Source organism: Alligator sinensis, unplaced genomic scaffold (assembly GCF_000455745.1).
Source record: "Alligator sinensis unplaced genomic scaffold, ASM45574v1 scaffold566_1, whole genome shotgun sequence".
In the NCBI taxonomy this organism is placed as follows: Eukaryota; Metazoa; Chordata; order Crocodylia; family Alligatoridae; genus Alligator; species Alligator sinensis.
The window spans coordinates 825,042-850,651 of record NW_005842017.1 but is presented as its reverse complement, the minus strand read 5'-3'; the positions used below and the strand labels follow the sequence as shown (position 1 = coordinate 850,651).

General features: G+C 44.4%; 1 protein-coding gene across 1 annotated transcript in view; it reads right to left on the bottom strand.

Moving 5' to 3' along the window:
* Positions 1–18,104, bottom strand: part of ITGB2 (integrin subunit beta 2) — a 52,148-nt gene extending 34,044 nt beyond the window's left edge. Inside the window, exons 1-2 of the mRNA XM_025202239.1 lie at positions 17,798–18,104; positions 17,472–17,664 (exon numbers count right to left, since the gene is read on the bottom strand). The gene's annotated coding sequence lies outside the window, so the exon portion shown is untranslated. The remainder of the gene's footprint in view (positions 1–17,471; positions 17,665–17,797) is intronic.
* Between the last annotated feature and the right edge of the window lie 7,506 nt (positions 18,105–25,610).

Genomic DNA, 25,610 nt, shown 5'->3' with positions numbered 1-25,610 from the left:
AAAATTGAAATGACGGGTTTCAGTTAAAAACCCATCGTTTCAATTTAGGGCACATAAAATAAAACCTTGGGGATTAAACCCCCATCACGTGTACAAGTGTCTTTTGATGGTCAGTCTTGACCCAGTAAATAGTTTAAGTAGCTAACCTCCTGCCAGCCTGGAGGGGGAACCCCACAGTTTCCCATGTTTTTCTCCTTTAGAGGAGAAAACCTGTGATTTTCGATGTTTTCTTGTAATTGTTCACAACCCTTTCATATATTCTTGCAACCTACTTCTGGGTTGAAACCTATGGGTTGAGGAAACCCTGGCCTAGAGACTGTAACTTGCTAGGAATAGAGCAGCTTCTTTGCGAGCCCCCAGGGTTGGGGAAGGGCCAGGTTTCTATGCAGAACTTGTGTCTCCTCAAAGCTCAGAGCTGCAGAGAGACAGAAACCTCAAAGCTGCAGGGAGACAGAAATCCTGATGCAGTTGGGAGTGGTCTTTGACCTGGTAGTCGGTGAGCTGGCTCACTGGTTCATGTTTTTCTTTTCAAATATGAGGAAAACTACTCCTACAGATGTATGAAAGTCCATTTTAAGTGAAGGAGTGAACAGATCCAGTTGAGCTGTGCTACCCCCTCCAGCTAACTTCTATTAAAGTGACTGCTTTCCAGATACCTGAGCATTTTTAAATGTTAGTGATTTGTTTTTAAAAGACATTTTTTACCTTTATCATTATCCTTAATGATGGTATTGATCTGTTCAGGCCTTAAAATCTATGAATTTCAAGTCTATAGACTTGTCCTAGTTTATACTGGGTGCATCTACATGTTCATGAATGAGCTTTTAATACTGCGTATTCTATTTTGTACCTCTAATGTGAGGTACTAACTAAATATCCATTAGGCTGCCATAATGTGCAGTAGCAAAAGTGCATGCTTTTTTAGTGACACTTAATGCACAGTAGTCTAATTGTACTTCACATTAGTGTATTAGCACAGTTTTTGTTGTGACATACTAATACACCATAAAATAAGCTACTGCATTTAAACTCACGTATAGATGCACCCACTGATGGCTAAATTTGTGTTCATCAGCATTTAAACTAAAATGATTGTTTATAACAAAATATGAATGTCATGGGCCATATCTGAAAAAATGCATTGTGGCTAAAAAATTATACTAACTGAAAGTTAATTAGGCTTAGTTGATATTTAGAGCAGGTGCAAATTGTATTGTAAAACCTTGTAAACTGGGGCCCCGGGTTACTATTTTCAGCTTCTAATTTGACTGCCTTTGTCCATACTGACATCAAAATGGTGTTTAACGTTGTGTTAGTCCAGGGTGTCAAAGATATGGCCCATGGGTTATAGCCAACCTGCAGATCTGTATCTTCTGGCCCACAGTGCTGCTGGCTCCAGCCCTGCACACTACATGCAGCACATAGAGTCTGCCTGGCATGGGCTGCACGTGGCATGGGGTCAGTCTGGGGTGTGTATTATATGTGACACTCATACTGGACCAGCCCTGCATGCTGGATCCAAGGCCAGTCCTAATTGGGCTCACAGGCAGGCTTTCTGTGCTAAATCCAGCGCACAGGGCTGATCTGGGATGACACCACAGGCAGCATGCACCTCAGAGAAGCCCCATGAGCTGCATGCTCTGCCAAGCTGGAGCCAGAGTGTATCACAAGCAACATGTGGGGCCAGTCTAGGGTGTGTGCTGTACATGGTACCCATACCAACCCAATCTTGTATGCTAGATCTGGGGCCAGTCCAGTTTGGGTTCACAGACCCAAAGTTGCTGGTGGCTGGGGCAGCCACTATTTGCATTCACTTTAGGTTGCCTCCCTTAATGCTTGGCCACCGTGCCTTGAAATTTGAAAGAAGTGTAAAGAAGAGAAAAAAGGGAGGTGAGATCTTCCTGTATCCTTAGTGTTTAGGATAGAAGTGTAGATTTTCTTCACAGGGCTCCCCCTCCTCTACACCCTGCCCTTACCACGCCTATTCAGGCACCGACCCGTGTTCTGCTTTGGGCTTGCCTTTACAATGAGTGTGATTGTGACTGGTTGTTAGCCAGTTATTCTAGTCTCTGGTTCACAAGAAGCAACCACTATTGGCCCATTCTTTATGGGTTCACAACACCCAGTAAGTTTTTACTTCATTACCCAGGGAATTGGCCGCCACTGGATCCTTTCCTAATCGGCCCTTATTTTCCTTTAAAAGTTTCAATTTAATTGTTTTCCCTCAGTCATCAATTAATGAGTTCATCCATACTCAACTCTAGCCTTATTCTGGATCTATCAGTCATTAAACATTATACATTATTTAATTCCGATTAACAAATCACTTACTGTCTGACGTAGCATCTATTAGGTGGGAAGCACTGTACATTAACTAATATTTACAGTCCATCCACTATCAGACGCAATATCATTATTCATATTTTCCAACTAGCAAATTTCCCTGTACCTTGTCAATGCATCCTCTTCCATTACTTAAACTCAGTCATTGATGAGTTACTACATCCACTAATTAATCCATTCCTATATATTTCATACCTGAGCCAGCCAGACTATGAACCAGACTATGAACCAGCTCCTCAGCCTTCATCCTAATTACTTCTTCTTCATTTCACTAAACTGATTAAGTCCAATTTGTCTCACTGGTTTCTGTTCCTCCTGGATGCAGATCCCTACACCACCTGACCCGTAGAAGCACTCACTCTCCCCTTTCCTGCCTCTGGCTCTGGCTTACCGGCTCTGTTGCTTTTAGTAGGTTCACACCTCCATGCAGCATGCGCAAACTTTTGCATTCTTGTGCCTCCCCTCTCCGAGGAAATATCATTTCAGCTAGTCAAGCTTTATCTTCTAGCCTTGCCTTCCTCAGCCAATGGGAGCCAGCTCTGGGACTCACGTGTCCACTTCACCCTGCACTGGATACATGAGCTACCAAGTTTGCCCTGGGCACCATCAGCATGTCCCTCTGCCATTTAATCAGTCCATTGCTCCCTGGTAAGTCCCCCTTTGTCTCTGGGCCCAGAGAAGTGCTCTGGACTATAACAGGGCCCAGGGCTGGTGTCCTGTTACAGCTACATATGGTACATGGGGCTGGAGCTGGTGCACACACTGCAAGCAGTACATACAGCCAATCCAGGGATCATACTGCATGTGGCACCCACACTGGACTGCATCTTCAGGCTGGATCCACCATGTAGGACCAGCCTATGGGCGCAGCCCAGTCTGGCTCCAGCCCTCTAATCTGGTCACAGAGCCAGATGAATTTGACACTCCTGAATTCATTGCCCCCCCCCCAGTATTAATTTAAATTACAATGTTTGTTAATCTATTTTCTAACACAGCGGTCCTTCTCCAGTGCAGGCATAGCCAACCTGTAGCCCTGACCTTATAGGCTGACCCCTATAGGGAAGTATGCATGTAGAAGTAAAGAAAGGGGAAATCAAAAAAGAAAAAGGAACAAGGAAAATAAAGGAACATTAGTGGTACCCTTCTGAGTTCATGTTCAGTTGATTATCTACCCTCAGTTCAGGTCCTCCTCTGAGTCAATTCACTAAATTCCAAAATATCATTTTGTCCATCCTTGGCTCCTGGATGCGTGAGCTTGCCTTTAGCTGTACTGAAATGCATGTTCTTCAAGTAAGTTGAAATGAAATTATTATTTAGTGCTTCTTTGTCCTTGTCTTTATTTGCCAGACCAACAACTGTCATGATGTCTGCAAAATTTACCAGCAGATGCTTTATATTTTTGTATGGATCAGGGGACAGCAACATATGGCCCAGAGACCAGATTCAGCCTGCATTGGAGCAGAAGTGGGTTGTTTTAGCACCTGGCTTAAAAAAAATTGCTAGCCCCTGTTATAGATCATTCTATTACTGAACAGCTTTAGGCCAAGAGTTCTCTGTAAGATTCCACCAGCAACAACTACCTCAGAAATGATTTCTCATTTATAATGACTTTTTTTAGGATTATCAGCTAGAAAGTTTTCAGTCCCCTTATGTGCCACATTAATTTTGTATAGTGCTTATTTATTATCCACAATTTCACATGATACTAAGTCAAATGCCTAACAGAAGTCTAGGCATATCATATAAGCAGTCATTTCTATCATAAAAATCGGCACTGTCATCAAAGCACATTGTAACATGCATTTGACAAGGCTTATTTACCGTAAGAGCATATGAGTGTTATAACTTATGCTGACTTTCTTTAATCCACTACTGATTGCATGCCACATCAGCCTTTCTTTGGTTTTCTCCGGGATGGATATCAGACCAATGGGCTTATAGTTTTGCAAGGGATTTAACTGGGCCTTTTGAAAGGTGGATATAGATTTCATAGATTTCATAGACATTAGGGCTGGAAGGGACCTCGGAAGATCATCGAGTCCAGCCCCCTGCCCAAAGGGCAGGAAGTCAGCTGGGGTCATAGGATCCCAGCAAGATAAGCATCCAGTTTCATCTAGAAGGTGTTCAATGTAGGCGCTTGAACCACCTCCGGTGGCAGGCTGTTCCAGACCTTGGGGGCTCGGACAGTAAAGAAATTCTTCCTTATGTCCAGCCTGAAACGGTCTTGTAGTAGTTTATGACCATTCGACCTCGTCGTCATCCCTTGGGGCGCTCTGGTGAACAAACGTTCCCCCAGATGCTGGTGGTCACCCCTGATAAACTTGTAGGTGGCCATCAGATCACCCCTGAGCCTGCGCTTTTTCAGGCTAAAGAGCCCCAGGTCTCTCAGCCTGTCATCGTAGGGTCTGCTTCCCTGACCTCTGATCATGCGCGTGGCTCTTCTCTGGACTCTCTCAAGCTAATATGTTAGATTTTATCCAGTCCTTTGGAATTTCCCTAGTATTCTAAGCACCAAAACCTCAGAAGGTTATTTCCAAATACTTTTAAAACTATTGGGTACAAATTATTCAGTCCCACTGATTTAAAAAGTTTTAACCTTAGCAGTTGCCAGTGAACATCTCTAGTTCCTGCAGCAATAGGAAATATTTCATTTTCACTGTAAACTGTGAATATACCTTTCAGCTTCTTTCAAAAACAGAACAAAATACTTATTAAATGCCATGTAATTGCAAGATTTATCTTCACTATCTAATAAGAGAACTATGCTATTGCCAGCAGCCCTCTTGTTGCTGATATAAGGGTCAGCCAGAAGGTAACGCCTCCTAATCTTTGTTTCTTAAGCAAGCCGTAGACATAGAGGGTGTTCCCTTGCCTAGCGGGTCACAGTAAACTCTAAGGCCTTTGTCAAGATCCTGAAGAAACTGAAACATTGCATGCAAAGGGCCTGTTGTGACAGAGACATGTCTGAGGTGCTGCTTCTGCACAACACTCACTCAGGCACGGGCTTGTGCACCATAGAGGAAATCTTATCATTTAAATGGACTGTGCTGCCCTGTCCTCTGTACAGCCCAGAAGATGAAGGGCAGACTAAGGGAGCAACACTTTCTAGGATGACAGCAAAGTGAGACAGACTACAGGACGGTGGCTGCACAACAAAGACGAGGACTTTTACAGTGTCAGGACTGACGCCCTTGTTCACCAGTGGAGAAAGCAACTGATAGAAAGGAAGACTATGTTAAAAAACAGCTGTGTGTTCAGTGATGATATACAGACTTTAAGTTTAAGTTTAATATTCTAATACAATAAAGGGCTTAGTTCATTTTTCTGTTTGTCCGTAATGCTCTTCGAGCACTCTGGTTGGTTACTGAAACAACCAATCAGAATGCTCCAAGAGCATTACAGACAGGAGATGGTGGCATGGCAGAGTGCTGCCATGACAGCAGGGACAGAGGGGATGGAGCACCACTGGCCTCACCCCGCCCGGGCCTTGCTTCTTGTAGGCAACAGCGTTGCGGGGTGCTGGCAGAGGGGGACAGAAGGGATGGTGGGGCAAGCCCCACCTCCATCCTGGGAGGCAGCAGGAGTGGCAGGGGTGGGGGGTGGTTAGGGTTAGAGTTAGGGTTACTAAGTTTCCCCCCACCCTCCATCCCCGCCCATCCCCCCCATCATTCTTAATGGGCAAGTCACTAGTTTTTTCAATAATACTTGCCTGAAGGAAAAGAAAAGAGGCATTACTTTCTGATTGAGCCTTGTATCTTAAGAGAGTGAGCTAAGATGTTGTCCATCAAGCATGTTCAACCACAGTGAAGTAGCTGGAGATGACACTGAGCCTGCATAAAGCTGTAGGACTTGTACTTCTACAAGAGGAGGAGAAATCACTACAAAAGGCAAAAAAGTCCTTGTTAAGGAAAAGCTACTGGTCTTCATAGAGGTGAAGGCTAGAGTCCACTATCTAGTACCCTGTCTCCGTTACTGTGTATGGTGCTCAGACAGAAGTCCTGGATGCTTTAATGCTCTCAATTAGATCTCATGTTCTTACAGGCCACTTGCTGTTGGCCTGCCAAGAGCTATCTGCCTACATGGAGCTGATTCTTGTCTTTGTTTCTGGCTGCTAAAAGTGGCATTTCAAAAATGGTATGAAGCAGACTTTACAGGCTCCCTTAATATTTGATTTTCCAATAAATACAGCTGTTACATGACTATGTGTGGTTGCAAAATAGAGGCATGTGATTTCTGTGGCTGGCATGAGAGGGAGCCTGGTTCAGGGGTACCAGGCTGAGCCACATTATTTTTTTGATTAAAACAAAAGGGAGGGAGAGAGAGAAGTCTTGAAAATGATAGTGTCCTGAAAGGGTAAGTATATAGTCATGAAGCCAGGATTGCAAAACTGAGGGTTCAGTGATTCTGCAGAAGTGGGTAATAGTTGCAAAAAGAAAAAAAATCCAGTATGAGTTGTCTCTTCCTAGGTTTCACAATAGGTTAAAGACCTCACCTCTTTCTTACTACTGTGTTCCATATTGGTACTGGCTCTGGGAAGGAGGGTAAAGTGGTTGTGTGTATTAGGAAGATCACTTCAGCCCTTATCTAGATAGAAGTTTGCAGAGGCCCTGCCCCTTCCATATATAGGCAGAGTTAAACTGCCAAGCCTGTGTGGTTCCAGCCCCTTCACCATGCAACTTGCTTCTTCCTTTTACAGAATTCCCCTTTCCTTTTAGGTACTTCAAATTTAAAACCAGCAGACATCGAATAGCATGTCTATCTGAAAAGAGAAAAAATGTCTCTTCCACTTTTCAGTGTCTGAAGATCAGCACCTTTGTGAATTTAGGATGGAGCATCACTAATGTGGATATTTTAGAGGAGTCTTCTCCATTTGGCCTTTGGCCTGACAGACTGGAAGCTATAAACATGGAAAGGGTAGCTGGTATTTCTGGAACCTCATTCACATCATTCCCTGAGAGGCAACCTGCCCATACAGCAAAATGGAAATTGTTGTCCTGCACTACTCTTTCTGAAACTTACTTTATAGAGTGTGTTTTATGTAGGATTTAGAAGCCTGTGAAATCTGAATGGTAATTTACTTTTTTCTCTAAAATGGAAGGAAATTTCTCTTAGTAGTGACCTGGTGCAACTAGAGGGACAGAGAGATGCCTTGTGCTTTTCATTATGAATTCACACTTCAGCATAATTAATTGCTATGAGAACAGGGCCCTTAGTTTAGGGTTTTGGAGTGCAGATTATGTACAGGATGGATTGCTGCTAATAAGCTGATATGAGAGAGCATTGACAGAAAGTTTCACTGCTTTGGTGTGAAATGCACAGCTCTGCATGGTGCCAGAACCACAGAGACACACAAAGGAAACAAAATGGAGCTGGTTTTCTCCTTCAATGTAGAATGGGGCAGAAGGCTGATGGCAGTTTTGTTCTCTCCTCGTTCTTTGTGTTGGAGGGTCATGTCCATTCCACGTCTGAGGACCCTAAGGTTTCTTGAGAGAGTATGCTATGAGAAATTTCTAAATGCCACTTGTGTGCTAGCTCCCCAAGGGTAGTGGGGGAAGGAATTCTAGTTCAAACTGTTTAAAACTCTCTTTTTTCATTCTTTTAGCACTTCATAAAACTTCAATGACTAATCAACAGTTTGGTTAAAGGAAGTCTTTGTTAATGATTCAACACCCACACTCCTTCTGCTGAGGCATTAGGAGCTCACATTGTCTCGGAGGCGTTCCAAAAGTCTTTACATTCACATTCCAGGCATCTCCAAGGTTAACTCCCTTCCCCGCTTCCCCATACAAAAATACCCCACAAAACATACAAAAGGGGGTTTTATCTTAGTAGAAAAAGAAGGAAAAAAGGTGCCAAGTCTAATTTATTTAATCCCTTTGCTGGCTGCACAGCTCTGAGGGTGCAAGGGGGAGCCAGACTGAGCATAGACCTTTCTTTAATCTTTTTGAAGTTTCTCTTGGCTATCTGAATTCCCCCCCACCCTTTTTCTGGGAGATTAGCTGTTCTTTCGGCAGCCATTGCTAATCCAAAAAAAAATCTTCATTTTACTTATTTTAACAACTAGCCCTGACATAATGAACAGCCGTATGCTGAGTGTTCCCTATGTAGAGGGTGTTGGCATCTGCCCACAGCCATGAAGGAAGGGGCAATTTTGGATAGCCACTCTCCTCCAGATTCTTCTCTCCTCCTCTTCCCCCACTGTCTCTGCTTCCCTTCTTCTACCCCTAGGACATCTTTACTAATGTTCCCTTGCCTGCTCCTTGCTTTGGGTGAGGCAAATATTTTCCCCACTGTGTTCTGTCAGGAATTGGTGCGGTAGTGATGACTTTGGCATTATCCTTTCTAAAGTGGCACTGGTGTAGGACCTCATGGACTTTGCAACTACCTTACCTAGTCCCAAGGAAGTGCCCCCAGCAGCAGCAGAGCTCTCTTACCCTGCATAAAGGCCATAGTGCTAGTGGCATGAGGACCCAGCCTACATGGTAGTTCATATCTGTGTGAAGAGACCCATCCTACTGTCTACTCAGCAGATGGCAAGTCTTTAATTTAAGCTCAGCCTCTTCTTGGGCCAACTCCATTTCACAGCCACAGACCTTGCACTAAAAATGTTCTGCTGCCTGGCTTGCAAGGTTTACCCTGAGGTCCAGCAGCAGAATTCAGCTGTTGCCCCAGTGTCACCAACCAAGCCAGAGCCCACCTCAGAGGGCTGCATAAATGAGGAACAGGGCACTGGATTTATTGTTAATATGACTGTCATTGCAGAATCTCCAACATGCTTGACTGCACATGACCCACAGCAACTCCTGCCCTGTAGTGCTCTGCAGTATCTGGGCTCCAGCACATGGAATGCTGGTGTGATGCATTCCCCATGGTGTTGCCCTGCTTAAGAGACAGCCCTGATGCAAGCTAAGCCAACTCTACCCTGACCTTGGTGGTTAGCCAGAGAGTATTAAGGTTAGCCAGCTTATTATATGAGTCAGCCAGGGCTGGGCACTCCCTCAAAAGAACAGGATGTAGTCTGGGAAAAATGATAAATGGGGAAGGTGTTGACCACTGCTGCTGCTGTTTGTAAATGCAGGAGACGAGGTAGGCCTAGTAAGGCCCCAGTGATGCATCATTTTACCATGACACATATTCCTAACCACTGAATGGAGCCAGTTCCTTGAAATGTTTCACCCAGCCAACAATCGCCAGCCCTATTTTGCTCAGGTGGAACCAGAACCAGCTCTACTCCATCCATGTACACCATATGCACACTGGAACATCTGAGGACTACTGTCCACTCTAATGCAAAAGAGATGTGGGTTGGAATGTCACCAGTCAATTGGTGATATCATAGCCCACAGCTTCCTAGGATCACAGAAATATTGAATAAAAGAAGTGACAGCAATGGCCACTCCAGACAGGGCAGGTGACAGTCCTTAGGGAGGCTAGCAGCTGCCTATCACTCTAACTTGGCTTCTCTCAGAGGTGAGAGGGGTAGTTCCCTCTACTCCATGCTGATAGGTAGCAGAACATCCTTACCTACTGTGGAAGGAGGTCAGCTGATGTACCCCACTAAGTTAACAAAGTTGTGGCCCCTGCCCAAAGGGAAGAAAAGACCAACCACCAGTGCTATCTTTGGCCCCGAACATGGATCCTAGTTGGGAGGGATATAGGATGGTGGAGAAAGCTAACCCCTGAGGGCTTGTCCCCACCTTCTCAATCCCTTTCCCAGGATAAGGCAGTTGGAGGCAGGGTGGCAGCACAAAGCCATGTTTCTTGAGAAAAGGTTGGTAATAGCTTGGCCACTTTTAAGGAGGCACTTGCCTTATCTGTTGGCAGTAAATCAAGGCACCCACCTCCCTTTCACCAGGCTGTTCTCTTGTTTTCATGGGGTCTTTCCTGTGAACCATTAATGTCCCTCACAAGAGTGGCCTGGACTTTGTCAGAGGAATGATTATATATGATTCTGATTTCAGTGGTCCAGATGAGGGCCATCTATTTTGCAAAGTAAGACACAAGCTCCTCATAGCAAGAATTAAGCTCTGGGAGTAGGTGAATTCTTTACAACTTGGGAAGAAGATAGAATAGTTCCACTGCTTGTGGTTTTGCATTGGACCATGGCAAGGAATCCATCTTGGAGCACTTGGAGGAGAAGAGGGTGATCAGGAACAATCAGCGTGGATTCACCAACGGCAAGTCATACATGACCAACCTGATTGCCTTCTGTGATGAGGTGACTGACTCTGTGGATGTGGAGAGACCAGTGGATGTGATACACGTTTATTAGCAAAGCTTTTGATACAGTTTCCTACAACATTCTCACAGGCAAGCTAAGAAAGTATGGTCCGGATGAATGGACTGTAAGGTGGATAGAAAATGGGCTGGAGCATCGGACTCAGAGCGTAATAATCAAGAGCTCGATGTCTAGTTGGCAGCTGGTATCAAGTGGAGTGCACCAGGGGTCAGTCCTGGGGCTGGTTTTGTTCAGTGTCTTCATCAACAACCTGGAAGATGGCATACAGCGCACCTTCAGCAAGTTTGCAGATGACACCAAGCTGGTGGGAGTAGTAGATACACTGGAGGGTAGGGCTAGGATTCACAGTGACCTAGACAAACTGGAGGATTGGACCAAAAGGAATCTCATGAGGTTCAACAAGGACAAGTGCAAAGACCTGTACTTAGAACAAGACAATCCCAGGCACAAGTACAGGCTAGGGGCTGACTGGCTGGGTAGCGGCTCTGCAGAAAAGGACCTGGGGGTTACAGTGGACAATAAGCTGAATATGAGTCAACAGTGTGCCCTTGTTACCAAGAAGGCTAGTGTCATATTGGGCTGCATTGGTAGTTGTGTTGCCAGGAGATCCAGGGAAGTGATTATTCCCCTCTATTCAGCACTGGTGAAGCCACATCTGGAGTACTATGTTCAGTTTTGGCCCCCCTGCTACAGAAAGGATGTGGACAAATTGGAGAGAGTCCAGCGGAGGGCAACAAAAATGGTGAGGAAAGACTGAGGGATCTGAGCTTATTGAGTCTAGAGAAGAGGAGATTGACAGGAGATTTGATAGCAGCCTTCAGCTGTTTGAAAGGGGGTTTGAAAGAGAATGAAGCTAGACTGCTCTCAGTGGTGGCAGATGACAGAACACGGAGCAACGGTCTCAAGTTGCAGCAAGGGAAGTTTAGGTTAGATTTTAGGAAGAATTTTCTTTCTGAGAGGGTAGTAAAACACTGGAACAGATTACCGAGAGAGAAGGTGAAAGCTCTATTTTAGGAGGTTTTTAAGACCTGGGTAGACAAAGCTTTGGTTGGGCTGATCTAATTGGGGATGGCCCTTCCTTGAGCAGGGGGTTGGACTAGATGACCTCCTGAGGTCACTTCCAACCCTAATTGTCTATGATTCTATAAAGGGAGGGAGAGTTCTTGATCTCCTACTCAGAAGTAAAACAGAGTACAGCCAAAGGAACCTGTGCATCATGATATGCTGCTGAAAATAACTTTGTGGTTAATAACTTTCGAAAGAGCAGCAGTTTCCTTCTCTCTCGGCCAAGCTCCTATGTCTCTTCTTCACAGCAGAGTTCTCTCAGTTTGGGCTCCCCAGTCACAGATCCTTAAAGCTGCTCATAAAGTACACATCTGTGCTGCCTCCACCAGTCAGCAGAGTTAGTAACCTCTGAGCTGCCCGTCAGGAGAGCTCTCAGTTTGCAAGCTAACACAAAGAAATGAGCAGCACCAAAGAACTGCCCTTCTTGCAGAGGGGATTTGTCAGTGTAGGCACATTTTTAGCTTCCTCATGAAAAATCTAGCGGATGTGTAATGCACAAGTAGGCCTAGGAACTTGCAAAAGCATCCACCATCTGTTACAAACACCTTCACACCACAGAGCATCTGAGCTCCAGAATGAACAGGAAGGGTTCAGCTCTTAGGTACTGAGAGCTATGTGCAAACTGAGCTGCATCCACAACCACTGCGGAACCTATGTGGGAATTCCCAACCAGGGGCAAACAGGCTGGGTTTTCACATTGCCCTTCTTGGGGGGATTCTGTCGAACAGAAGAACAGGTTTGCTCTCCTATGGGGGATAGTGATACTGCACTGGGAATGCATTGAATCAATGCATCACTACACTCCCATCATTAACTCTCCAGAGGTGGGTTGAAGGCCCTTGACACCTGTGGCAGTTTGGGGGAATTATGTCTGTCATATGGATCGTGAGTAATAATGGGAATTCTGTAATAGAGTACACACTTTATTTTAGATAGGGGCTTATCTGACTTCTCTGACGTCCTTTTACCTCGATGCTGGAATGAAATTCTGAGGGCCTAGTAATGGAGAATCATTAAGCCTTGAAGATCCTATAGTAACATGGAAGCCCTCTTTTACATGGAGATGGCTGCTGCCAAGGGCTAAGCAGATTTTGAAGTTTGAACTTCAGGGAGGAGGAAACAAAGCAAAGGATCATGTGGTAGGAAATCATGAGCACTTGACAAAGCTAATAATTGGACCAGCTAACAAAAAGGACTAGCTATTTTTTTTAAAGTGAAAGGGTGTTTCACTAACTTAGGGGGAGGAGAATAGCATAGCCTTGGCTAGGGAGCAGAAAGAAAGAAAGAAACTGGCTGCATAGGACAGAGGTTTGGATTTGAAGTCAGACTATATTCCAGATGAGAAGCAGTATGTAGAAGGGCAAGGACTGAGGAAAGATCCAGGACTTCTTAGTGGAATCCTACCTGAACCAACAGGGTGTTCAAGAATGGTATGTGGGTAGACATTTGTTGTGTGGGCGTTTACACTAACTAAAGTAAAATAGTGAATATTTTTTCAAACACTTACAAAATGTGTGTGCCTGTTTTTTGCTTCCACTATCAGGTGTCCCTGAAGAGGTGAATCATAACATACAGTGTTCACAAGACTGGAGCTCTGGGATAAAGTGGGCTAAGCTATTGTGAGTTTGGGTTTACCACGGTCCTAGGTAAGTGAGCTGCAAAGTCCCACTTCTGGAAAGATGTAGCAAACAAACTCTGTACCCAGGAAAGACACTGTGGTGGCCAAGAAAAGAAACCAATGCTACTGCCTTCTTAAGCCAAGAGAGACTTAAGAGCACAGAGATCTAAAGTTTTGGGACCCAAACTCAGTAGCCTGTTAAGCAGCCAGAAAGGGTGTTTTTCCAGGGCTGTGAGACAACACCACTGTGTACATTCTCAGGGCATGTTTCATCACCACAGGCCAGCCGGAAATTTCACTTCTGTATATAGACTTGCAAAACCATGAGTATTTGAAGCTTCAAATGCACCAAATCCTAAAAAACCTTGCTCCAGAATACATTCACCATGACCACAAAAGTCTGTTTTCTATACTTGAATGCAAGTACTCTCACTGAGCAAAATATGAGTGCATCTGGGCTATTTAACCAGTGGAGTAAGCAGAGGGGGGCCTTTGTATGTACATGCAATTCTGATGGGCACAAGAAGGGCAGGAGGGAGGACCCAGGTAACTACATCAGCCTAACTTCCATCCTAGGGAAAATCCTAGAAAAGTTCATCAAGAAGTCTATCTGCCATAAACCTGCAGAAGGTTCTGAATGACAGCCAGCATGGCTTCGTCATGGACAGGTTTTTCCTTACCAACCTCATCTCCTTCTATGACCAGGTAACTTGCCACCTGGCTATGAAAGCAGGTTGACACTGAGTCCAGAGAAGAGCCACCCATATGGTCAGAGTCTTAAAAGGCAAGCCATACAAGGGAAGGCTGAGGGATCTGAGACTCTTCAGCCTGAGGAAAAGAAGGCTGAGAGGACACCTGGTAGCAGCTTACACTACTACACTAGGGGAGCACATCAAGGGCTTGGTGAGCAACTGTTCACCAGGGCACCCGAGGGGAAAACCAGGAGTAATGGCCACAAACTCCTGGAAGATCAATTCAGGCTCAACATTAGGAAAAACTTCTTCACAGTCAGGGTGTCCAGACTGGAATAAGCTCCCTCCAGAGGTGGTGTAATTGCCTACCCTGGAGATCTTCAAGAGGAGACTAGACAGACACCTTCTGGCCTTACAATCTATGAGAGCATAAGATGCCAAATTCTCAGTTTGGGATCCACATTGGGGATTTAATTTTGCAGTGGTATTAACTCCCATGGCTTCCAAAGTTGGTTTTTCAGTGGTGCCAGAACCCAAGGGTTAATACCATAGCTACTTGCTCTGCTGAGCTGACGGAGAGGAGTTGTTTGGCCCACAAAAACCCCTGAACTCTGAACCTGGCCTGTGGGCCAAATGAGTTTGACACCCCTTTGTTTGCGCGTTGTTATGGAACACTATCCAGTCTTGTTAAGCAAAATCCATGTTTAGCTGGATGAGATATAACATGGTTGACAGTTTGCCAAGTTCTGACATCAGTTTTCCTTTCCCTGTTATACATTACGCAAATTATTTTTATGTTGCTACCAAAAGAGTGTTACCAAGAGGGTGTTAAGTGCCATGTACACAGCAGAGCTGAACCCATGGAGAGCTGCTCCAGCCTTGGTTTTATGTATCGATAGATACACATGCATATAAAACATACATATACGATATACTATAATGTACACATATTATATACATAAATACACGCATATATAAAAATATATATACACACACACATATTTGTGCATGTATAATTATATATAATGTTTACCCCTAGAGATCATACTTCAAATTTTAAGTGGCCCTCTAATAATACAAATGGAGAATTTAAGGAATTCCACACTACAAAAGAGGGGCAGTTACTATGCACTCCTTATACTTTCTGTGTTGCAGTAGTGGCTAAGACCTGCTAGGGACTGTATAGACATATGGGGGCTGTATTGATAGCAGCACACCGCCTATGATAAAGACCATTTTTGGTCCATTTTTTCCAAAACTCAGATCTCATCTTTAGCTGCATGACTTGTCTTTCTACAGAAAAGGTTTCTTTTCTGTAGAAAGACAAGATATAATCTTTCCCCCCATATTCAGGAAGGTTTCTTTTACAGCTTTCTTTTCATTTGCATATAATATGTAGATTTCCTGTATTACAGTGTCTCTTAACCTTTTTAAACTCCAGGTACCCCTCACTAAATGCCAGCTCTGTTTTAACTTTTTGACTACAGAAAAATAATAGAGCAATTCTTCTGCTGCAAAGGACTCAGGAAGAGCACAATGGATCAGAAGGCTTTTTAACACTACAAATTCCTATTTGAAAAACTCTGGATTTGTCTTGTGGATCATGTTTTTGCACACCTAACAGTGCTAACATTGTGTGGGACCTCATGGCATCTGTAAAAGAACTCAAGGTACCCCAGGATGCCACATCACCTGGGTTGAGAAACACTTCTCTGTTATAGCTCTAGCACATCAGGTACTCAAAGGACAAATCTTTGGTCACTGCTGAGGTTCCATATATCACTGAGTAGGTTATTGCTGTGTATTCTCTCTCTTCCCTGACTGGGATTTACAATGCGCAAGCAATAAGTGCTCTTATTTTCTCATTCATGGAAGGATTACAGATTCAATTTCTGATAGGAATATAAAAATAAAGTTGTCCGACGTGTAACATAGCAAGGAAAACTGGTGTCATTTCTCCTTCTAAGTAATTGTGCAATACTGAACATTCATATTAACCCTTTAATGAAAGAGCACAGTGGCTTTGTCTGTTAGGTACATATATGGTCTCCTAAATTCGGTCTCAGACCTCAGGCTGCTTTACAAACAGATTAAACCTCATTGCTCCTCCCCCAGAATGCATCTGACAGAAAAAAACCCCACCACAATACCAGAGGGCTCCTCCTGGGTCTGAGGTCAGTCCTGTGCCACTGAAGACAACAGTCATAGAATCCCTTTTACAAAAATGCATTATATATAACAATAGTAAATCGTATGTAAAAATGGAGCTGAAACAAATGTGACATGCAAAGAGCAAAAACAAGTGATTTTATGACTAAGGCAGGATGTGACATCCATGGCAAAACCCATAACCTTCAGGCTTTTTTCAGTCTTATGTTTCTGCCTTCTGACTTGTGAATGAATGCATTTCCCCATGACTGTTCACACATTTTACTCTGTATCTGCCTCAAAAGTGGAAGGTGGGCTTACAAAGGGTCTGAGGGTTGGTTTGTTTTTAATTGGATTCAACTATTAATTTAATATTATTCATGTGATCAAACCATTCTGACTGCAAAATAAAGCAAGTCCTACTTTAATGCTAACCCCTGTATAACTTTCTGACAACTTAAATGTTAATCCTCAGCTGCACTGTGGTTCACTATTGGCCCTGTTGGCTCTTAATATCAGCATTATGGGTTTCTAAGCAATGTGAGGGCAAGTGCAGGGGGGAAGATGCTCAATATTTATTCCTGGAAACATTAGACAGTATTAAGCCAGATTACCCTGTACCAAGAAAAAAATAATTTAGAAGTGTGCTCAGGGAAACTAAAAGCATATAGTCCAGACAGGAAGCTAATTTCCTTGTTTAGCTTCTAGGTATAGCAATAGTAAAGTCTGTACCAAAATAAGATCAGACCCTCAACTATTACAGATTGTTGCTACACAGCAAGGAGCACAGAGCACTGCAAATTATCTTCTTCTGCATCTGGTCAACCTTCTCATAAACCCAACCCAGTCTTTTGATATGGTCAATAGCTGCTGAATTTCCCTGTCCTTACATATATTGTATTCTGTTTCATCTATGTGGAAGGGTACAATTCTCCACTGCCATGTTCCTTGGGCATCCATTTAAACTGCTGCAGAGTGCACAAAGAGATCAGATTAATGTGGTAGCATTTAAAATGCATATTATACTCATTTGTCTTAGAGCAGTGCAATGATGTGCTGGGTCCTAAGTTTCTGTACATTACACATCAGCAATCCCATGCTTGTTTCCACCTTCAGAAGCAACTCAGTAAAAAAATTTGAGTGCCCATCTTCTATAAAAGGCTACTCTAACCCACTAGGCAATTAAAGATAGAATGGAAGAGAAATTTGCTGACAGAATGTTCTCAAGTTCCTGGAGCAGAATTCAGGACACTGCTGGTCATTTCTGAAAGGAGCAGAGCAAAACTCAAGCAATATAATAATAGGCACCTATGAGGACATTAAGTCAATAAGCAGCAAATCCACAGACAGAGCAGATGTTGCTCACCCCTCCACAGGAACAGAATCACCATGCATCTACTGCTCTGGCTGGCTTTTCCACAGCTGTTCTCAGGCAGTGGTGAAGCTGTGCCTCTGCTGACTGTGAAGTTCCTCCAGTGTAGCTGTGAAAAGCAATCAGTCACTGGGATCTTTGCAGCATACTACTGCTTTCTTCTTCCTATTTCTGTTATATAGTCACCCTGTGTGAGACAAGGAGGAAGTCAAGAAAATGCGATGTGAGTGTGTACATTTCCTTAAAAAGGAAGAAAAACCAACCCCCCCGCAAAAAAAACAAAACAAACAGATCTCTAATAGCAAAGACTGCGCTCTTACCATATAGTAGCCCCTCTGGTAGCCTCAGTGGAGGGAACAATGGAGCCTCAGTCTCTTGAAAGGATAAAAACACACCCCAGACTCTTCATCATGGCAGAACTCATTCCCCTTGGCTCATAAATAATATGCAATCCCTTCAGAAGGCATAATAGTAGGGAAGTGCGCTTTCTTCAGTATCTCTTGTTACAGACATGTGCCAAATGAAGCAGTACAGGGGGTGGTGAATCTGTCACTGGCTCCATAATCAAGGTGAGTTCCAGTCAAGTGTGATAATTTATATTACATATCTACTCTTGACTCTGTACTGGCTCTTGATGACTTCCAAGGGATGGTGCAAGCATTGGGATTCATTCACATCTGTAGCCCTGACTAATTTAGATCCTGGGCTTTGAAGAGCCTCCTCTTGTGAAAGCTGAAGGTACCCAAGGCACTTGAGTTACAATTCCCCTCCTGCTGGCATAAGAGAAGGCTGAGAATAGGAACTTCTCAGGACAAATTTGAATATACTGCAGCACCCATGCACAGGTCATGTAGGTAACTCACAGCTTCCCAGTCCTGGGGCAATCAGGACCTCCAGGACCTGGAGTAGGTTGGAGCAGCTTGGGGACTTCCCAAACTTGTATTACAGCTCCACAGGTTTCTAAGACCTTGAATCATCCAGAACAGCCTGGACCACACCTCACCTCATTGCTAGGATGTCCCCGAAATGTACCTACTATAACTCCTGCTGTGCAGCTCCAGCTTAAATGATTGCAGTAAGGCCCTTGCATTAAGTGTATTGCCAGGAGGCCTTGTATTGCCAGGAGGCCTCAGCAGCTTAGCTGGTGTTACAGATCATGCTAGCCATCACACCTGGTGAAGGATCCTTGGTTACATTCCCCCTCCCTGATCAACAATGCTCAGATGTGGCAACCTACAGGGCATGCTGCAAAGTGGATGTTTTTGCTGGCTTTTCTTGTGGAGGGTGCAGTAGGGATGAAGTAGGAAACAGAGCACTAGGTGCTCAAGAGAGGGGCAGAGAGCTGTGTTGGGAAGGTGGGGACCAGGCCTGGGTGCTCTGAGCTCTATTTAAATACTTCTGTTTTAAAGGAATTTAAAGGGCTGGCCTAACACTGCAAAAGGGGTGGAGTTCTCAGTTCAAGTTCACTACAGCCCCTCCCTTTCCAGAGCAGCGTGTGGTAAAGCTAGTCCTGTAAACAGGGACAGAAAGGCGCTTGTGGCAGGGCAGAAAGGAAGGGGCTGAGATACAAAAGAAGCTTCTTGGGATTCTGCCAGGTGAAGAACCAGGAGGTAAGCCTGGATCCCTCTTCCATCAAAAAGGATGAAGCAAGAATGGCCGGAGGGGCCTGCATGAAAGAGAGAAGGCTTCTATGCTTTCTGGAAGGAGGAAGAAGATTACCACAAGCACTAGCTTGCAGTAAAATATTGCTAAGTCACCATGAGACAGGATCACACCCTGACCCTCCACTGCAGCCTGCCTGCAACCATCTTGAAACCAAAGAACACCCTTCAGAACGGAAAATAATAATTCTCTGAAATGAGATAAACGTGGAAAATGGCACTTTGATGCTGAATACATAGCACTGTTGTGCTCACAATGATGTGGGTGCATTGAAACATCAGACAATATTTGGCCCATGGGAGCATCTCAAAGGCAGATAGTGATACTCCTTGTCTTCCATTTCCCCGCAGCCAAATCATCCTTGATTACTTAATATCACACATCATTTCTGGTATAGACAAAGTCCTTCTGCTGCTCAGTGCTGAAATTATCCCTCAGTGAATTAGTGATTTCCATTCATTGTCTTAGGAAATTGTAAGTTTGGTATCAAATTGCCAAGGCAATCAATTACAGGCCCTTAATTTCCCCAGAACCATGTCAGCCAGCACACATGCAATCTGCTTTAGCATGCTAGTGCTGAAAATTTGCCAATATTACTGGGCCATTATCTTTTATTTCCAATACACACACACAAATACACACGTGCTCACATGTGTGTACATGTATGCATGTATATATAAGCATGTCTACACATCACCTTATGGTGACGTAGTGACACACTGCATCACCATAGTGGCAAAATTTAACCATGTGCTGCATGTGCAGTGCAGTAATCACCTGTACTGCACCGTGCTTTAATACTTACAAAAGAAGTACTGTAGCAATGTTGCCATATGGCGATATGTAGACATGCCCTATATGTATATACTAGCCAATTGACTGTCAAGACTGATGGAGCGGGGGAGGGGGGAAACAGAGCGCCACTGCCGCCTCCCAGGAGTGGGGAGAGGGGGGAGCTTGCCCCGCTGTCCCCCTCCACTAGCACCCTGTGCAGCTGCTGACTCCAGCAGTGCTGGCCTCACCCCCCTGGTCCTGCTCCTCAGAGGCAGCAGAGTGCTGCCATGATGAGTGCTCCGAGAGCATTACGGACAGACAGACAGATGGACGATGTCCTTTGTTATATAAGAATATCTATATGTATACATACACGTGTATATATGTGTGTGTGCGTGTGCACACACACACACACGGTTTAGTCTCCTACATGGGGAGACAAACCCCTCTGGATCCACCCATGCCCACCTTCATGTCATCCTGTTTGTGCTGCTGGTTCAACCTCCCACAACCTCCATCATCTACTACAATGAATAACTCAAGCAAGGGTCACTGCAGGAACTTACCTCTTTGCCTCACCTTGCAGCTTCCTCCTGCTTCTGACCCCTGTACCATTGCACACCTGGGCCTGCCTTCAGCCCTGTTCCTCTTCTTTTTGGCTCTGATATGTTGTGGGTTCAAATCCCCTAGGAACAGAGCCATTCAGTACAGGTTCCTCAATAGTGGCACACTTTTACTGGACATATGGGGAGCGGGGAACAAAAACATTACCAGGAGTAGATAACTGACAAGATAATTGTAGAAGAAAGGATAGCTTGATTAATGAAAGAACAAGGCTTGTTAGCACCTATGGAGTGTAAAGATTAGCAGCAATCAAGCAGATAATAATGAACCATAAGGTCAGTTGACTCCCTCAGCTCCACCTGAATAGAAATGTGGCTAGTCCTGCCAAACAGTTTGTTTTAAACACCAAGTGGGGCAGGAATAAAGGTGCATATAATGATGACTATATACCTACCCCTGCCCAAGAGCCACTTCTGACTAGTCTTGAATTTCAATGTTTCCCAGACTTCAGTTTGATATTGAGATGACTCTGCTGATATTCAAGGCAAGCACTTTGATATCAGGGACTAACCAGCATTAGTAAAAGTTGTTGTTTGTTAACTTGGAGATGCTGTGGTCAAAACAAAGATACACGATTGGTCAAAACCTGTTTATAGAAACTACCTTTAGCCCCTTTTTGAAAACAGCTGAGATATTAAAAAAGCACCTTTGAATTTCCTTTTTAGGGGAGATCTCTTACATGAAGTAATTATTAAGACCCTGCCCTCCAAAGAGGAAATATGCCTTCTGTATTGAAGTGTTGTCTTTGTCTTTTTCTAATAAACTAAGTGACTGAACTTCAAATATATATTTAATTCGTAGTAGTCATAGTCAGGATTGCTGAGGTTAATCCAGATTTGACATTATCCAGAGAGGGAAAGGACAATATAGGATCTATTCCTGCTAATGATACATGGTTGGTGAATATTAGCATACAGCGCTCAGATGTTTTGTAACTTGGCATTACCTTCTGTTTTTGGGTTTGTGTTGTGGCAAGTCAGGAAGTCACCCAACCTGCCTCGCTGTGGAAGGAAAGTTTTATCTATATTTTTTAGAGTGGGTTATTTGACTAGTGACTCCTTCCACTGCACAGGTTGATGTTTGGGGAGGCAGAATGCCCAGTTCTTCTAAGAAAGGTGATGTGTAGCTTTTGTTTAGGAAACCACTTGATGCTTATAGGCTGGTTATCAGCCAATATCACTTCATCTCTTTCTCGGTAAGAGTACAAAAAAGGTAATGTTGAGACAAGACTCTCAAACTTAGTTGCTTTGTATCTCTCAGAAGTAAGGTTTTTTGTTTTTTTTCCCTCAGGGATATTTGTGTTGGACCCAATGGACAGGTGGGAGAAATGTTAGGAAAGTTTTTGGGCACAAAGTGGCCTTCAGATCAACTGAAGTGTAGTGTAGGGATGCCCCTGGGTGCCTGGGGCAAAGCAGAAGAAATGACTTCTGGTTACTGCTGTGTTTGCAATCACAATTCCAGTTGCTCCTAGTGCCCCACCAAGCTATGTCACTGGACCTAAAGAGAGGCACTTAGTTGACTTGAAGAAGGCCACTGTGGCTGCTTACAGGTGTAACGCCCCCCTCCCCCCCCAGCACTTTACTTTAAGCTCAGTGCAGCCCTACACTGAGTGCAGCACGTGGCCAGAAGCAACATCACGTTAGTTTGACCTGGGGCTTTTCAAAAAGCCCTTCAGTGGGGTTTTATGGCACTTTTTATCTAATAAATGATTAGATAAAAGCACCAAAAAGCTCCACTGAGGTGCCCAGTCTATTCAGACACTGAGGAACTGGGTCATACTGACATACTTCCTCTTCCAGGAAAGCTCTGTTTTAGTTTTGGGTTTTTTTTCATGTCTGTCAGTGACCTTTGTGCCCGAAAGCTTGTTTAACATCATTCTCAGCTATACAGCCAGGCTAATAAAAGATATCTTCCCAAAATTGTTGCTTCTTGCCTGTTTCCTGGACCACTATGGCTACAACAACACTCCAGCCCTACTACACAGATCTCTCAGGTCCTCATCCACATAGTTATAGATCCAAATGTAGGACAGCATTGGTAGATGAGTTTCATCCATCAACAGGAGATCAATTTTGTGTCTTTGTTGGTCCTGCCAGAGATATCAGCAGCCTTGGATCCTGCTGACCATGAGATGGTGTCAGTTTGCTGAAATGGATTATGCTGCTTTCATAATGGATGGTGTCAGTCTGCTGGACTTGATTATGCTGCTCTCTATTTTTCTTTTGTGCAGCACATTGTGTCTCCTCCCTGAGAGCATTGTAGTGTGGAGTTATTTGGAGTCCAGCTTGTCTTCTCTCCCATTTACTGAGTATGTGTAACCATTAGTGGGGTATGACAGGAGGTATAAGTTGCAGTTTTCAGTGGGCTGGGAACAGCTAGCCTAATATCTCTATACCTGACCAATCAGTGCTCTGGTACACATGACTTAGTATCTGGGGAAAGAGGAGTCATGGATGAAGGATGTTTAGTTGAAGCTTTTCCTGCATAAGACTGAGGTGATGCTGGCATGGTGGGAAAGCAATGAGGTGACATGATGAGGATGACCTTTTCCCCTCTGCTGAGCCACTTGTGACGCATGCAAACAAGCTGAGAGTACTTTTGAATCCCATCTGCTGATACACAATCCAGAAACTCTCTTGCAGGTACAGAATATATTGTCTGTTTCTTAAGCATTGCTCACTGGTGACAACAAATGTCATCATTGCTTCATGGTCTGCTCTCAACACCCTAACACTTTCTGTATTGAAATCTTGGTTGTGTTTGTCACAGTTGCATCTTTGACCCCTCCTGGCCTCTCTGATAGTTCATCTCTTCTTGTCTCAGGCCTCATGCTATTATATTTCCTATGGTGGAATCATATAATTCTCCCACTTTTGGGTATGAGGTCCTGACTGTAGTCCTATGTGAGTAACCACAGTGAACTCAGTGGGGCTGACTCAGTTTTAGTAGTGGCAGTTCTGTATCTGTTGGTAGCTATGCCCAGTGGATAATATAATGAATAACCTTCTTAAAACAATATACTATTTACTTAGAATTTGATGTACAAATTGTTCTTATTGTTTTTAAGAGCTCTTTCTTGAAATGCTTTGTTCTATTACTCTTCATGTGCCTAAATGTCAGTTTTCCCACCATGTAAATGGTACTTTTGGCACTTATGTACACTAAGCATTCACACAGCTACTGAGTACGCATAGGGGAGGAGAAGAGTCCTCCCATGTTGTAGTCCCAATAGCTGAGAGGTTTGGGCACTTGCTCAGGAAGTAGGAGAGGTTCCAGGCCACTTCAATGAGGTAGGCTGCAGAATAGCAGTCTCAGTTCAGAACAGTTATGTTTGTTATGGGACATTACAAAGTGCAGCTATATTAGCATAAATTACTAGAAGGAGGAGTCTCTTAGGGTTAAATCTGCTAGAGGAGTTGTTTTTTTGTAGGGGGACTAAGTTGTGTTTTGGTCTGTGTTGGTTCTTGTATCCCCCTTATCACTGTAGTATTTAAGCACTAAGGGCGTGTGTAGACAAAACAGGGGCCCTAAATTGAAGCAGTGGGTTTGTAAAAACACTGCTTCAATTTAGGGCCCTTTAAACCCCTGTGTCATGCACACACCTGAACTTACCTGCCTCGGTGCTTCCCTCCGTGGCTTCCCCCTATGCCCCACCCCACCAGGTGGCACCTGCCTGCAGGCACCCGGCTTGGGTGGTCCCAGGGTACCTCAGAGGAAAGCACCAGGCCCCGACACAACTCAGGCTTGCAGGCAGGCTCCAGGGGGGAAAAAAAAGATTAGGCTTGCTGCTTGGGTGGAGCCTGTCTTCCCAGGCTCCTGCCAGGCTTCCTGCATGGGCTTCTTTCAGAGCCCCTGAGCTGCATGGAGTCTGGTGCGTTGCTCCGTGGCTGTAGGGCAGCAAATGAAAATTCCTCGGAGGAGTTGTAGTTTGCTGCGCCTCAAGTCATTTAAGGTGCATTTCCCTGCTGAATTTGCTACAGAAGCTAGAATGATTGTGCAGTACTCCGCCGATGCATGCAAACAACAGCACCATTAAAGTGGTGCAAAAGCATTTAACCCATTTTAAAGTGTTGTGCACACATGCCCCTCATTTCATCTACACACGACCTAAAGCATTAAGTTATCTCATTAATATCCATGCTATATGGTTTGATCTTGCCCTCTTCTCTCTAGAGCAAGAATCACATGTACACTGCAGTGCTTTGGTTTGGTGGGTTGGGTTATTTATTTTGCTTTTTTAAATTAAAAAACCCACATAGGTGCTACTTTGCGTATACCAAGGACAGTGGCTTAGACAATTATATCTGGAGCGAAAACTGATGAGGTTTCTTCTGGTTTTAGTTCCTGTGGGACTTTGTTCCGCAGTCCAAGCCTAACCCACAAGAAAGTTCCGTCAAGCCAAAGGGGCATTATTATTTACTCTGGTTCTCATTTTGGAGTTTGAAAATCTTTTTAGTGCGCTGAGTCCATGTCATGGAGCACCTTCAACACTGGGACTGAGATCCTGAACTTGACTGGTATTGCTGTAGAAGACAGGTCAGTGAGCAGAGGATAGGTCTGATGGGCTTGATGGCCTCTGCAATACGGGACCCACAGAACCCTGGAGATGGATCCCTGGGGAACCCTGATCAAGATCTCCTCTCACATGTCCAGCCTCTGATGACTGCTTTCTGACCAGGGTGACCCAACTAGTTATGCAGCTACCTTATACTCCTTTTGTCCTGAGCGGTGTGGACAAAATGGTGGATCTGGCCAGCAGCCAGACTCCCTTTCCCAGTAGTTCCTGCCCATGTTGCTGCGGCTGGTTTTCATGAAGAACCCAGCAGCAGTGGGGCTGTGATGGCACAGGGCCAGGGTTTCCCTGGAGACTGGCCCCAACAGCACTGGCAGTGTGTGTGGCTGGGTGGAGAGCTGCTCTGGAGCTGGGATTGAGATCTTGGGGCAGTGACAGTGTGGTCCAGGATCCAGGGCAGAATTGCAATCCGCTACCTACATGCCCCCAACCCTTCTCTATGGAAACCTGCCACAGCAACGTAGGCAGGAGCTGCTGGGAAAAGGAGTCTACCATAAGCT